The 14,601-nt window shown below is 36.0% G+C and overlaps 1 long non-coding RNA gene across 1 annotated transcript in view; it reads right to left on the bottom strand.

The window, feature by feature from the left end:
* Positions 1 to 14,601, bottom strand: part of LOC146465492 (uncharacterized) — a 168,288-nt gene that overhangs the window by 55,495 nt on the left and 98,192 nt on the right. The gene's annotated exons all lie outside the window — the stretch shown is intronic.

Genomic DNA, 14,601 nt, shown 5'->3' with positions numbered 1-14,601 from the left:
AGATTTCTTTGCATTGTTTACGAACTCTCTATCAACAAATTGGCAGATTTTGCATTGGTAATCGAACAGTTATTCAGGAAAAGTTGTTATTTAATATTCGGTTTTTCCCATTCAGTTATAAAATTGTCTTAATAAACTACCGTTGATTGAAGAAAAAAAAATTACGTTAACCTTGAAGGTTGAAATTTTTGTGGACAATAAATTTTCTACAAACAATGTAAACGAAATTGTATTGCCAGCTTTTAATCATACTTGGTGTGATCTTTTGGCCCCAACCTTACCGTAATTACTGGATATATCCGCCTTAGGTTTTTAATATTGCTCCCCAAGGCTAATATTACAGAAAATAGGAACGAGAAACTTAGTTGGCAACCAGCTAACTAAAAGCACAGGTCCAATAAAAGTGAGGGTGGATGTGATATTTTCCCTTACTCGTCAAAAATGGTTGATTTCATATATTCATTTATTTATTTATTGGATACAACCATTTCACAAAAATGGGATTAAATGCACACGTATCCATATTCATTATTACGTTTTAACTATGAATAAAACTTCTTTTGGTCCCCTTCTTAAAGCTTCGAATATTTTTTCTAAGGTGGAAACTAAACCCCAGCCATTAGAGTCTTTGAAACTTGGAGAATTCGTCGGATCTCGAACCAAACGGTAGCGTATGAGCTCTAAATGATACTACTGAAAATTTAAATGTTCAACTTTTTGCGAAAAACAGAAAGCCAATACAAACCCCTTAATTTTAAGCCTAATTTATGCGTTGCATATTGCTTTAATCGCGCGTCTAATGTAAGAAAAGAAGCACCACAACAGCCCACAACACCCAGCCTAGGGCGTCAAAGCAAAGTTGTTAAAATTTTGTTTCCTGTCTTTCCACATATAAAGTTGTGAAAGCTAAGACAGATCGGTTCGGATATTACAACTGAATCATGCTTCCCGAATTTTGCGAGCTGAGGATGGATGCCAGCTGGCCTTTTCCACTCCGAAAACAAAACGGATTTAAGTTTTCCATCGTTGCGAAAGTCCGAGGTGACCTTTCGCTAAAAGTAACGCTTGTTAATTTCTTCACCCTTTTATCTGAATCTCTGAGGCGAGAAATGTCTTCAGTTTCCGAACAATACTACGCCGAAAGGAACAGTTAAGTGAGCCTGACAGCTAGAAACATCATTTACTCTTTGTGCTTTCACATCCTCCAACGAAATGATAGCGTATGAGATCTCGATGCGTCCACTTAAAATTTAATGATAAGTCAACTATCTGAGAAGCGGAAGAAGCCACAAAAAGCGCTTGAAATTAAAGTTAAAACCTAATTTATGCGTCGCGTTTTATTTTCGCCTACCAGTTTAACAACAGAAAGGGAAAATGTTGGGTAAAAACAGCTACAAACATTAAACCCGGTTTCATCTATCGAATTTGCACCCTGTTCGACTTTAGGGCCATTCAGTTCTTTTATTACGATAGAAACTTGAAAATCGAGAAAAAGGCTGAGACAAGTTAGAAGCCACTACAGGTACCAAAGCTGACATTATGTTCTTTATTCCATTTATGATTGCAGTAACTGTTAATTATTCAAAATTAAACAGAAATAATTTATGATCATTTGTGATGCACTTTCGATGAGATCCTAAAAAAGAGAAAAAAGAGAAATAGAATGGTTGGGTTTCTCACAATAACACGCTGTATCACAAAAAAAAAAAAAAAAAAAAAAAGGCACAAAATGCTGGGATCTGTGTCATATTTAACCAGCTAATGTCCTCTGGCTACAGGTTCTTGCTCTGGATCATCCTAATCCAAAAACGTTTTTTATTAAACAGGTTAAAATTGTTTGTTAGACAGTTAAAATTCTTATATAATTTTTGTACTTGGAAGAATTCACCTACTCTCAGGATTAACTTACCTTGTTAACACAGATGGCAGGTTCTAGCGCATTTCGGCTTCATGTAGCTGGTCCAGTGACAATAGCGAGAGTTCTTTCTACACCAGGCGAGACCTGCCCGATCAACACACCAACCTGTGATTCAAATTCAAACAAACACACTTAAACATTATACTCAGAAGTCTTAAAAACAAAATAATTGCGTTCTTAATAATACTAAGATAACTGAAAATTGACTACTCTGAAATATATCTGCATTACCATGAGATATCAATAATGGTACTTGCGAAATTAGTTGGATCAGTTTGTTTACATGTTTTGCCCCCATTGTCACATATTGGAATTAGAGATAAGACTAGCTACAAACAAACGGTCTCCATAGATACCAAGTGTTCAACAAACCTAGTATTTTCTGAAACTTTGAGCATGGTATGTTAAATTTTTTTTGAGAAGAGAAAAAAACTGTTAAAAGTGTCAAGATTTTAGAAAGAATGTGCTCTACCAACCAACCACACATTCTCTGTAAATTTCACAATTTTCGAAAAGCAGCTGTATGAAGTATTGACTTCCAATACCTCCGTATCCTAACAAAAATTCTGAATAAAAACTGGTCCAAAGGAAACTCGACTACCTCTACCAGACTGGTCATTAATTTATAACATCTTAGTGATTACCTAAACTGTAACCCATAGCAAGTTCAAAACGGTGAGACGTTTTTCACTTCAAAGTTATAAAGAAGAGAACAAGAGAACACAATTCCATTAATTAATTCTGAAAGAAGGTTCCTAGCTACATGGTGACATTTCATCTCATTTCACGAAAAGTAAAGAAGTATTGAATATTGAATATATCCAGGCCATCGCCCATTTTTAATCCTTATTTCTAAATTTTTGGTCTGTCGGAGCAAAACCGTGGCATAAAATAAATAAATAAATAAATAAATAAATAAATAAATATAAACATGGAGGGAGAAAGAGTCTGAGACCATGATACAACAATTATTTTATTGTATCGAATTAACCTCTGTGTTTACAACACCAAGACAGATCACAACACGATCGATGTCTTATTTTGGGCTAGGAATTTTAATATAGTCTATGGAAAATTCATTTATTGAAGTGCGGATGAAAGGCTTTAAAGATGAAAGACTACCGCAGCAGAGAGCGCAACTTCAACGGTCGGGAAAAAATAATTGTACCTGATAGACTAAATTGCATGACTTAAATTGTTCAGTCAGAGTTAATCGACGCAAAGCAAAGAAAATAGAGAGATAAGAATGACGTTTACGGCAAAAGGCAAACTTGAGATATGACCACGCCACCATGTTTATCCTATATTTGCCGCTTCATTTGCTGTTTTCAGTTTCTCTGTCAAATTTTGTAGTTTTGCGTTAGCATCAAGGGCCAGAATTAATTTGCACTATTCTCATCTTTTGTACATTTATTTCAAGAAAACATAAACGCTAATCTCACGTTTGCCGTTTGTCGTAAACGTGATTCTTAATCTCTCTAATAATAAGGATGACTTTACCAAAGGTGTTGGCTTCAGCTGGTTCTTCAGACTCAACAAGTGGAAGAAGGATGTCGTCATAATCATTGTTGTCAGCTGAATGATTAAAGAAGGTAACAATTAATTGCTGTGGACTACGTTCGGTATTTATCGCACGATCGGAATCTTACTGATATTGGCATTAGCCTATAGCGCTTCCTAAAATTTATTGAAAATTGTTATGGTTTTATACTTTAAATGAGACTTGAAGATGCAACATCAAATAAAGTAGACATAAAAAACAAAAACAAATGAGGAAGAATGGCTTTACCAAAGGTGTTGGCTTCAGTTTGTTCTTCAGACTCAACAAGTGGGAGAAGGATGTCGTCATGATCATTGGTGTCAGCTGAATGATTAAAGAAGGTAACAATTAATTGCTGCGGACTACGTTTAGTATTTATCGCACGATCGGAATCTTACTAATATTGGCATTGGCCCATAGCGCTTCCTAAAATTTATTGGAAATTGTTATGGTTTTATACTTTAAATGGGACTTGGAGATGCAACAAGAAATAAAGTAGACATAAAAAAGAAAACAAAGCAAACGAGGAAGGATGGCTTTACCAAAGATGTTGGCTTCAGTTTGTTCTTCAGACTCAGCAAGTGGAAGGAGGATGTCGTCATCGGTGGCATCTGAATGATTAAAAGAGGTAAAAATTAATTGTTGTGGACTGCATGAGAAAACTGTGTCCTTTCAGTTTTTATTACAAGGTCGGAATCTTACTGATGTTGGCATTAATAATAATAATAATAATAATAATAATAATAATAATAATAATAATAATAATAATAATAATAATAATAATAATATTAATATTCTTTAAACAGGGTGCGTTCTCACAAAAGTGGTTTCCAGAACAGCCCTGTATAAAATAAATAAATAGATAAGAATAAAATAAATAAAATTCACAGACATCACTATTACAATGATATAAGATAAAAGGAAAAAATAGCTACATTACTATACATAAAATTATAATTTAAAAAGGTAATAATTGGATATTAAAAATGTTTTGGCGAAGTTTTATTTGTTTCATACTTTAAATGGAACTAAAAGATGGCAAAAATATAAATGAAGTAAACATAAATAAAAAGCGTTTGCATCAGCCTACAAATGGAAGCATGACATAGTCATTAGTATCATCTGAAGATCGTAACAGTTAATTAATGCCGATCACATAAGAAACTCTTTTGCTGTATCCTTTTATTACACGATCAACTTTACTGAAAGCACCATCTGGATAGATTCGAATATCCTTTTGACCATAAGGACTACCTAACATGGCTTCCTAAAATTTCATTGCTAATTGTTTATGGTATAATTTGTAATAACAAACTTTAAACTTAAAATCGGTTAAGTCCAAAGGCGACAAACAAAGAAAAAAGTAGGGTGGGTTTACCAAAGGCGTTTGCATCAGCTAGCTCTTCAGGCTCTACAAGTGGAAGCAGGATATCGTCAATGCTATCTGAATGATAAAAAACATATTAAAACAATAAACTGCCGTGAGGACACCAGAAACCCTTTTCCTGTTTGTCCTCAGGGGTCGCTTAACGTACGCAATTTAAGGCCAGCTGACGCTCTCGCCAAGTCAACAGGAACTCGGAAATTTTAGAATTCGTGGAGCAGCTCAGACTTTGTTAGTTTACAAAACTGAATATGTCTTTCATAAAGGGCATAAAAATATTCTTTAAAACAGGGAACATAATTTTAAATATTTTGCTCAAATATTCTCGCTGGAGGCCCCTGCCGTTTCCTAATCAATCTCTCTTATGCTGGCATAGTCCCTGAGTTATGAGTTCTAGTATTGCAAATCCCCTTTATGAAAAAATTCTAATGTTTCCTTTGTTATTTCTTTATAGCTTGAAATTACAAAAGTCTGAAGAACAACATAAACTATTGCAATTTTTATTCTTAATATACCTACCTTCTCCATCCTCTGCACAAGCAAAGGCAGCAAAGAAGGCGATAACAACGATCAACAGCTTCATACCGGCTTTCATTGGTGAGGAACTCTCAAGAAGGCAAGGTAAATTGATTACTTGCAACTTGGTATTCTTATATAACTGCAACCTAAGCTGGCTCTGAAACCTGTTCAAATACATCTGAAATATGCTGCTATTCAGTTTAAAAATCAATTAAAAATCGTTTAACGGTACCTCTTTTGTTTGCAAAGTTTTAATAACAGAAAAAAAAGAAGAATTACTTTACCTAGATTACCTGATATTCATAACATGTTCGGCATCTTTTTAAGTATTTCATATTGATTCAAACGGGTCATATTAGACTGAGAATTCTAAGGCAAATTTATGAAGATTTGAAAGCTTCTTTATTTAGCCAGGTGACCACCGGTATGCAATTATAATTTCCTAGCTCTTGTCCATGTTCTTGAGCCATATCACAGAGTCATATCATAGAGTTTAAAAAACAAACGCCCCCAAGGCTTGAAAGGAAATTTTGTATAATCAGCTGACTCAGCGGTTTAACCACAAAGGGATGTTTACATTTATGATTCGATACTGGATACAATAGCTCTATATTGAATCCGTAGGAAAATTGAAACTTGAGCAAAAATGGCAAGAATGTTCTCCGAACATTTTGGATTGTGTATAATTTCATTAAATGTGCAAAATACCACTCCAATATTAAGAATTTTACAAGCAGCAAAGTTTAAGACAATGCACAATGTGACTTCATTCGTCAGGGCAACAAATGTAAGACATTTGATTATTCAGGGCCACCGAACGGTTCATTTCGGTGGATATCTGACTCGGAAGGCTTAATCGCCTCTCAAATTCGGATTAGTTTACAGAAAATCTAAAGTTTTATTCGGCTGAACTACTCAAAATTTCGTAACACTGGATAACTAATTCCTTTCGTTGGGCAAATAAGTTGTTAAAAGTAAGGTCAGCTACCATTTTAGAAAAGCTAGCTGCTCGTAAATTCGGGAAATAAAATTGCGTTTCCTTAAACTTTCTGCATCTCAAATGTTTCAGCTAAAGCAATCGAACAGATCAAACTGTAATAGCTTACAATCGCACAAATATGCCTTCAAAAGGCCACAAAAGGATCTACGGACCTGAGAACACAGGAGACAACATTTGATGTATTTTGCTTAAATGTCTTGTTGGGTGGACCTGATTATCGTCTTATCCAACTGTCTGTTATAAAATTCGCTGAAGTACCATCGTAGATAAAATGTTCAACATTGGAAGAGCTAAGTTTCGCTTAGCTCGGGGGAGGTACTATCCCTCTATAATGGCTAACTTAAACAACGACCACGGCGACGGCAACGACAACGCCGCAAAACAATAGGTTCTATGAGGAAAAACAATCGCAATGGACCTGCGTTTTAAATTTTGGTATATTGCGCTGCTGTCCTCTGAAAAAAATTCCCAATTACCAAATTCAAGGTTTTGGTGGAACGTCAACACGCGACGGTGAATTTTTCATTCTCTTCTTAGCGGAGCTCCACGCGCCGGAGGCGCCGGCGGGAAGCCCCATAGCTAACAAAATTTGGGAAAACCATGAATGCGTAAAATTTTGGTTTGGTTATGACGTCACTTCTGTCCGTCCGACCTTCCGTACGCAATCCCACAATGCTAATGCGCCCGTGTTTGTTTGGCGGGAAGTTGCATGGCGAGATAGTTTGGCAAGATGCGTTTACAACAGAAATGCCGGCTAAAGAACAAAAAACACAAAGACAATTTATACGTATTTGTTACATATGTTGACAAACGTTGGAAGAAGAGAAAGGGAGAGAAAAAAGAAAACAAAAAAGCGGAGACGATTAAGCAAAATTCAACGTAGAAGAGAGCGACAGATAGCAAGTTAGAGCAGGCCGACCGGAAAATAAAAGTAAGCTTAAGTTTAAAGAAGCATCACATTTGCCTATATCACCCGTTCGTGATCAGTTATGGTAACTTTTAGAACTCTAAAATAGCTTTACATAGACACTTTGATCGCTTTCGATACCAGCAATATTCGAGGAGAAGTTAGTTTTGAAATATCTGTTTCGTGGCCGCGTGTTTTTTCGTTCGCAGCGCACGGCCCTAAACAAACACAAGTTTCAAAGCTCTGAAATGATTCTACCAAACACCGAGTACGTTTCGGTATTCTCGTTTTCTTAACGTTTACTTAGAGACTATAATTATTACTAATTACGAGCAGAATTGACACAGTTTTTAATATCCAATAATTTTTCCTCGGGAGCTTACTTGCTCTCGCAAAAAATACCATGTTTACGTGATTATGACGGCCGTTTCAACAGATTATTTGTAAACCAAAAAGGTTTCTTCCCGGAAAAAAATCGATAATTTTCCTTTATGTTACGCGTTTCAAGCTTTACACAGATATTTTAATCATTTATTAAATTCTCGATACCATCGATATTCGTGTAGAAATTGATTTGTTTCGTGGCCGTGTGTTCTTTCGTTCGCAGCGTACGGCCCTTAAGCTTATAAATGTGTTTGTAAACAAACACAAGTTTCAAAGCTCTGAAATGATTCTACCAAACACCAAAGAGTACGTTTCGGTATTCTCCTTTTCTTAACGTTCACTTAGAGACTAGAATTATTACTAATTACGAGCAGAATTGACACAGTTATTAATATCCAATAATTTTTCCCCGGGAGCTTAGTTGCTCTCGCAAAAAATACCATGTTTACGTGATTACGAAGGCCGTTTCAACAGATCATTTGTAAACCAAAAAGGTTTCTTCCCGGAAAAAAAATCGATAATTTTCCTTTATGTTACGTGTTTCAAGCTTTACACAGATATTTTAATCGTTTATTTAATTCTCGATACCATCGATATTCGTGTAGAAATTAACTTTTGAACATTTTGTTTCGTAGCCGTGTTTTTTTCATTCGCACCTTACGGCATTCATGTGTTAGTAGAGACACATAAGTTTAAAAGCTCTGAAATAATTCTACCAAACACCAAAGACTATTTTCCTGTATTCTCCATTTGTTAGCGTTTATTTAGAGACTAGAATTATTACTATAGGTCCAGAATTGACACAACTTTGGATTTCCAAACATTTTCCCCCAGGAGCTAACTTGCTCTCGCAGAAAATGTCATGTTTACGTGATTCCGACGGCTGTTTACAGATCATTTGTAAACGAAAATGCTTTCTTCCAGGCAACAATCGATAATTTTATTTATGTTACGTGTTTAAAGCTTTACGCAGATGCTTTTATCGTTTATTAAATTCTCGATACCAACGATAGTCGTTTAGAAATTAATTTTTGTACGATATTGTTTCGTGGCCGTGTTTTTTTTTTTTTTTTTTTTTTTTTTTCATTCGCACTACACGGCTCTCGTGCGTTTGTAAACAGACACAAGTTTAAAAGCTCTGAAATAAATCTACCAAACACCAAAGACTATTTTCCCATATTTTCCATTTGTTGACGAGACTAGAATTATTACTATAGGAGCCGGTAACTTGCTCTTACACAAAAAAATGTTATCATGACGTGTAATTCGACGGCCGTTTACAAATCATTTGTAAACAAAAATTCTTTCTTCCAGGCAACAATCGATAATTTTTCTTTATCTTACGTGTTTCAAACTTCACACAGATACATTAAACGTTTTAATACCACCAATATTCGCAGAGAAATTATTTTTTTAACATTTGATTTTGAAGCCGTCTACATGCAATGTCTTTGAGCCGCTCTGCTTCCACGCGCTTGCACTGTATAAACACGCACAAGTTTTAAACGCTCTAACAACTCGGGCCACAACTAAGCGTTGAAGTCTAAATTTATGTAAAGGCCAAACGTTTTTTAGTAGGAGCAATATTGACTGAGTTATGATTTTTCAGACATTTTTATCCGAGCGCCAAATATATCAGGGAACCCTGTTAAGCAACGACGACGGCAGCAACATGGCTGAAAATGAACAACAAAAACAATCGCTTCGCACGTGCATTTTAAATTTTGGTTCATTTCTTTGCCGTCCTCCGAAAAACAACAAAGTGAATTGACCTAATTTAAGGTTTTGCGGAGAATATGAGCAAACGACGGTGAGTTTTTCTTTCTCTGTTAACTTGAACGCAAGGCAACTTGCTAGCCGTTTACTAGTCTAATGCGTTTCCGAGCAACAATCAATAATTTTTCCATATTTCACGTGTTTCAAGCTTTACAAATGTACTTCAACCGTTTCGATAGGAGAGATATTTGTGGAGAAACTAATTTTTGAACTTTTTATTTCGGGGCAGTTTCGTTCGCACCGCGCGGCTCTCATTCAGTTGTAAACATACTTAAAGATCTGAGCCAAGCAACTAAGGGTGATTTCCCCGTGTTCTCCTTTTCTTGACGTTTATTTAGATTTCAGTAGGAGAAATATTGACTGAGTTGTAAATTTTACACAGTCATGTAATGAAGATAGAATATTAGCTTAATTCAGGAGTAAACTAACAACGATAAAACTTAATGTCAGGCTATCCAATTCCTACCGCTTGAAAATCCGCGAAAATAGATCGATAAAAATAGCAAACGGTGGATCTAAAGAAGGAACTTAATTTCTTCCACAAAATTTGACCTACACCTTCCTCCCACCAAAAGGACACTGTTATGCTCAGTTATCATTCGTTGTAAGAAGAAGTAGCGAGTTGAAAGCACTTGCATGGTCGCCATGACTGATTTCAGTTTCTCAACTGAACAAATGTCAATCCTATCAAAGTTTTATAATCCGGCTTTTGCTGATTCCTGTAAGAAACACGAAAACTAATGTTTAGGAAATCCCTTTCTAGCTGCAGCACTTGGTTTCCATGTATTTGTGGTACAAATAACCCGGCTTAAACAGTAAACATACTCTCCAAAGAACTTGAAAGAAGTCGTTGTTTTTGGACACAAAATTAAGAAACCAACGGAATGTAGAACTGGCGTGTTCAGCCAATGAGGAGCGAGTATTTTCGCCGCTCGACCAATCAGGATTAAGTAATTTTGTCCTCGGGGAAAGAAAAATCAACTAAAATTGCCCTACATTGTAACAAATCAGCATTCAAAAAAAAATTTGCCCTCTGCATTGCATTATTATTTGCTGGGCAGTTTGCTGCATATGCACTAAAAATATAACTGCAGAAAGGATGAGGAACTGGTAAGGTTATTACGTTCATACACTAAGCAGATTTTTATAAATGCTATGAAAAAAATTGGAGCTCCGCTTTTAGGCTTGGCTAAATATATATATATATTGGCTTGAAAGCCACTCCTACCAGTTTGGTTCCAGGGTATTTCGCCAATTCTGTAGAGGTTAAAGGAGTTAAACAGATGTTGCATTCGATTATCTAAATCACTCACATTGATTGACAAAAAAAATGCAATCCACTGTGTGGGATATGTCGAAGTGAAATAATCACGAAGTAGGATAAATAAAATAAAGTTATATTTTCAACTGGCGTTGCCGTCGTCGCTCCTTAAGTTCCCACAATATATATGCATTATTGACCAAGCTTGTTCGGTCAAGATGGCTGGATATTGGCCAAGTTCTTTTTTTTCATAACCGGCCTGCATAAGATTTATTTTCAGTGCATTTTTCGATTAGCATGTAATCATGGAAAACAAGGAATCCTAAATTATCTTTTGGCTCTAAATTTATAATGGCTTAAAGGGAGCATACAATTATTATGTACGAAAAAATTAGATTTTCGCAAGTGCGGGAAGATTTTAATAGAATCCGGCAAACTCGCCATTTTCAGCCGATCGCGCGGTGGCATAAATAATAAACATTTTTACACAGTTTTCGGCCTCCAATCAATAATTCTTGAATGAAACAATGCAAACATAAGCCGATAAAAGGGTGGGTAAATCAGAAAACTGGGCGAAATTTTGATAAGATTTTGTTGTTTACAACAAGCAAGACGCGGCTAAATTAAAATTGGAGCTTCTTCAGCGAACTTGAGAAAAACACTTTTCTGAACTGCTCTAAACACTTAACGCTACTTTCACTACGCTATGATTGAAATACAGTCATTGCAAACCTAGAGAACTAATCAATTTAGTACTCGATTTGATACAATACGTTTTACAAAGTCAATCTATCTACACACATCTAGCAACTCGCCGATTCAATTCATCTTCAGCTGAAACAAAATTTTCACTACGCGAGGAGGATTCCATTCTCTTTCCGTTCCTCTAGGTAAATGTTGAGAGTTTACCGAACATTTTAGTGAGCATTTTCTCCCAGAACAACGAGAAAATCGAAGAAAAGATTGCATTGTTGCTCAGGATGAAACTTTCAATGCCAAGCAGACGGACAACGGGTAATCCCGAGCGGGCAAGATAGCTCCATCTTGCCCGCTCGGGTAGCCAATCACAGCGCACGATTTGACTCATCTTGCCAGCTCACAGAGCCAGCCATATAATAAATCTGTGATATTGCTAAAATATGCCCACTAGATCCGAGATTGAAGCTGATAGACCCAGCCTGCCTTCAAGCCAGTGTGCTGTTAGCAGAGGGTAAGCCCTCAAGCTCCCTCAGCTAATAGGGGACACCTGTCTAAGCGTAACTAAGAATCTAAAACTTTACAATGTATAAAAATTATTAAAGATTAAAAAATTTACGTATAACTATGCCTATTTAAAATACATCAAACAGTGACAAAAGATCGAGGACAAATATCTTTACGGTGAAATAGTATTGTAAACAGGAAGTCTAGGAATTGCATAGATGAAAGCCAGTGCAATCATCTTTTAAGAGGCTTGATAAATCACGCTTTCGTGTTTGCGATTTAATTGTATTAAGATTGCTTGCAAGTCTCTCCTCACTGGATAAGTTATGCCACAGTTTGCTGAATGATAACATAACATGATGATGATTTCATAAGATGATTTCTCAATTGGCTTTCAGTCAATATATATAGTTCCGTTAATCAAATTATATTATTTTTCAAGGAAAACAGCCTTCGGGAGTCTTATTCACTTCTAGAATTCAAACAGCAGAGTATTTTGCTATAAGTTTTCTTGACGGCAATTCTGAATTCCCTGAACCGTAGGCAGTACATCAATGGATTCAAGGAAGAATTAGAAAGCATTAATGTTGCGGATAACTCGAACGCCAAGATACTAGCTTTATTTGGCGTCTTAGACATGCTAGTTATTGCTGTGGAGATAGAAAAAGGAATATAGCAAAGTGCAAACACAAAGAAGACATACAGTGTATTGATTGCTGACTTACGCAATCTTCTTACGCGACAAATTTCGAAATGCTTCATTTGAGATTCCATTTGAATATGAATCTGAGTCTTGTGTTGTTTGACAACTCGGTAAATTTTTATATAAACGCAAAATACTGTACAGAAGGAGAACAAAACAACAACAGCCGCGAATGCTGAGTAAATACGGAAGCCCTTGAGCCAAACAATACTTAGTAGACCCGTGATTAGCCACACCGCTATCTGGACGATCTTAACTCGTTTCTCAGTTACAAGCTGGTGATACCTCAAATGCAGCGTTATCGCCAGATATCTGTCAATTCCAATAGCTGTCATGTAAAGCAGCGAAACACCAGATAAAAGTGATGTCGCTATACTGTAAGCCGCCATCACATTGCATTGCGGTGAAGAATTGCTGTAGATACAAAATAATACGAGGATGTATAATGGATGAACAACAAGTCCCACAGCAAGATCAGTCACAGCCAATCCAAGGAGAAGATCATTCGACATCGAGCGTAGAGATGAGACCATAGCAAAGCTGAGTAGAATCGACACGTTTCCCCAAATTGCGGTTAACATTAGAACAATATTCGCGGCAATATTCAAAGCTAAAAGGTTATTTTTGCCATCATCTAGAGACATGATAGGAGGTTCAATAAAGCATTTTGATTTAGTTGTATTTAATGCCAAGTAGAGCATTGCTGGTGAAGTCTCCGTTGTGCTGCGGCGGCTAAATGGTCAGTTCAATTCTTTGATGCCATATTTCGCTGAAAATAAGCTAGTCAACTTCGTGTTTTTCCTCCCACCCAGCTGACCTTTGTTTGTTTTCACACTCAGGTTAACCTATAATACGCAATATCAATTAGTCTCGCGCATAAGTGTTGATATTAGCATTGCAAAGTGATACTTGGTGTAAAATTTATTAAAATACGCAAAGCTATCGTGCAGTGAGTGAACAATTTCAGCCATAATTTAACTTTTTGATCTGTTTTTAATATTAAATACATCATCCCGTTGATTTAAAGCACTCTGCATCGGAAAGGGTTTAATTTTCTGTCAACCTCCACGGGACCTGAATTGGAACTATCGAAGGAGCCGTGCGCAAAATCTTCGAATGGAAATTCTCGCAGAGAAGAAGTCATACAACCCGGGGAATCAATAAGTATATCTGATATAAAAATAAACAAAAAAAAAGGCTTTGTAGGAGATCGATTTTGATGCAAAATTAAAGTCAGTCATGCACCTGCCTTGATTGTGTCATTTCAATTATAAGCTCAGTTATAGCGATAGGTTATTTCTTCCACTGTTTCTCCTTGAATTTTGTACCGGTTATTTTAATATCTGTTGTCAGCCTCAAGCTTAGCCAAATAACATTTCGACTTCAAGAGAGAAAACCTGACCATAGATCTTACTCTAATGTTTAACAATGTTTAATTTTTTCAAAAAAAATTTTTACCACACAAAGAATTTACAAAATAAGACACAATAAAATAATTTAATTAAGTTGCAAAAAAAAGTGGCGAGTAGACCGAAAAGAAACTAGAAAGCTTATGTGTGATTCAGCCTTCTCAATTACACTAAGTTGACTACAAATAATTAAGTTGGTGACATAGCGTAAGGACGTCAAATAAATAAAAGTAATAAGCTAGAAAATCAGGTGTTATTCACAGGTTTTAATTATTGTATTCTTTAGAGATTTCTTAAAGGAACAATTAAATTGGAGTTGACGAAAAACAGAAAATTTCTCAATATTTGTACGGTAATAAGGTAGACGTAAGGAGGTTTGAGAATTTCTAGTATTGTAGGCGTGAAATTGGTTGCTTTGATGAAAATTGTATATCTTGGTGGTAAGGATAGCGTCTTGTAAGAATACCTGATGAACTGACCTAATTGTACCAAGTGGATGATGTCACTGAATTTTAAATACACCTAGTTAAAGGGGCGCTGCCACGGCGATTTTGCTGTATTTTGGTTAAAAGTGCCCAAATATGTGACGAAAAACAT

The sequence above is a fragment of the Pavona decussata genome, unplaced genomic scaffold (genome assembly GCF_977016875.1).
Source record: "Pavona decussata unplaced genomic scaffold, jaPavDecu1.1 SCAFFOLD_156, whole genome shotgun sequence".
Taxonomy (NCBI): domain Eukaryota; kingdom Metazoa; phylum Cnidaria; class Anthozoa; order Scleractinia; family Agariciidae; genus Pavona; species Pavona decussata.
This window is presented reverse-complemented; position numbering and strand designations above follow the sequence as displayed.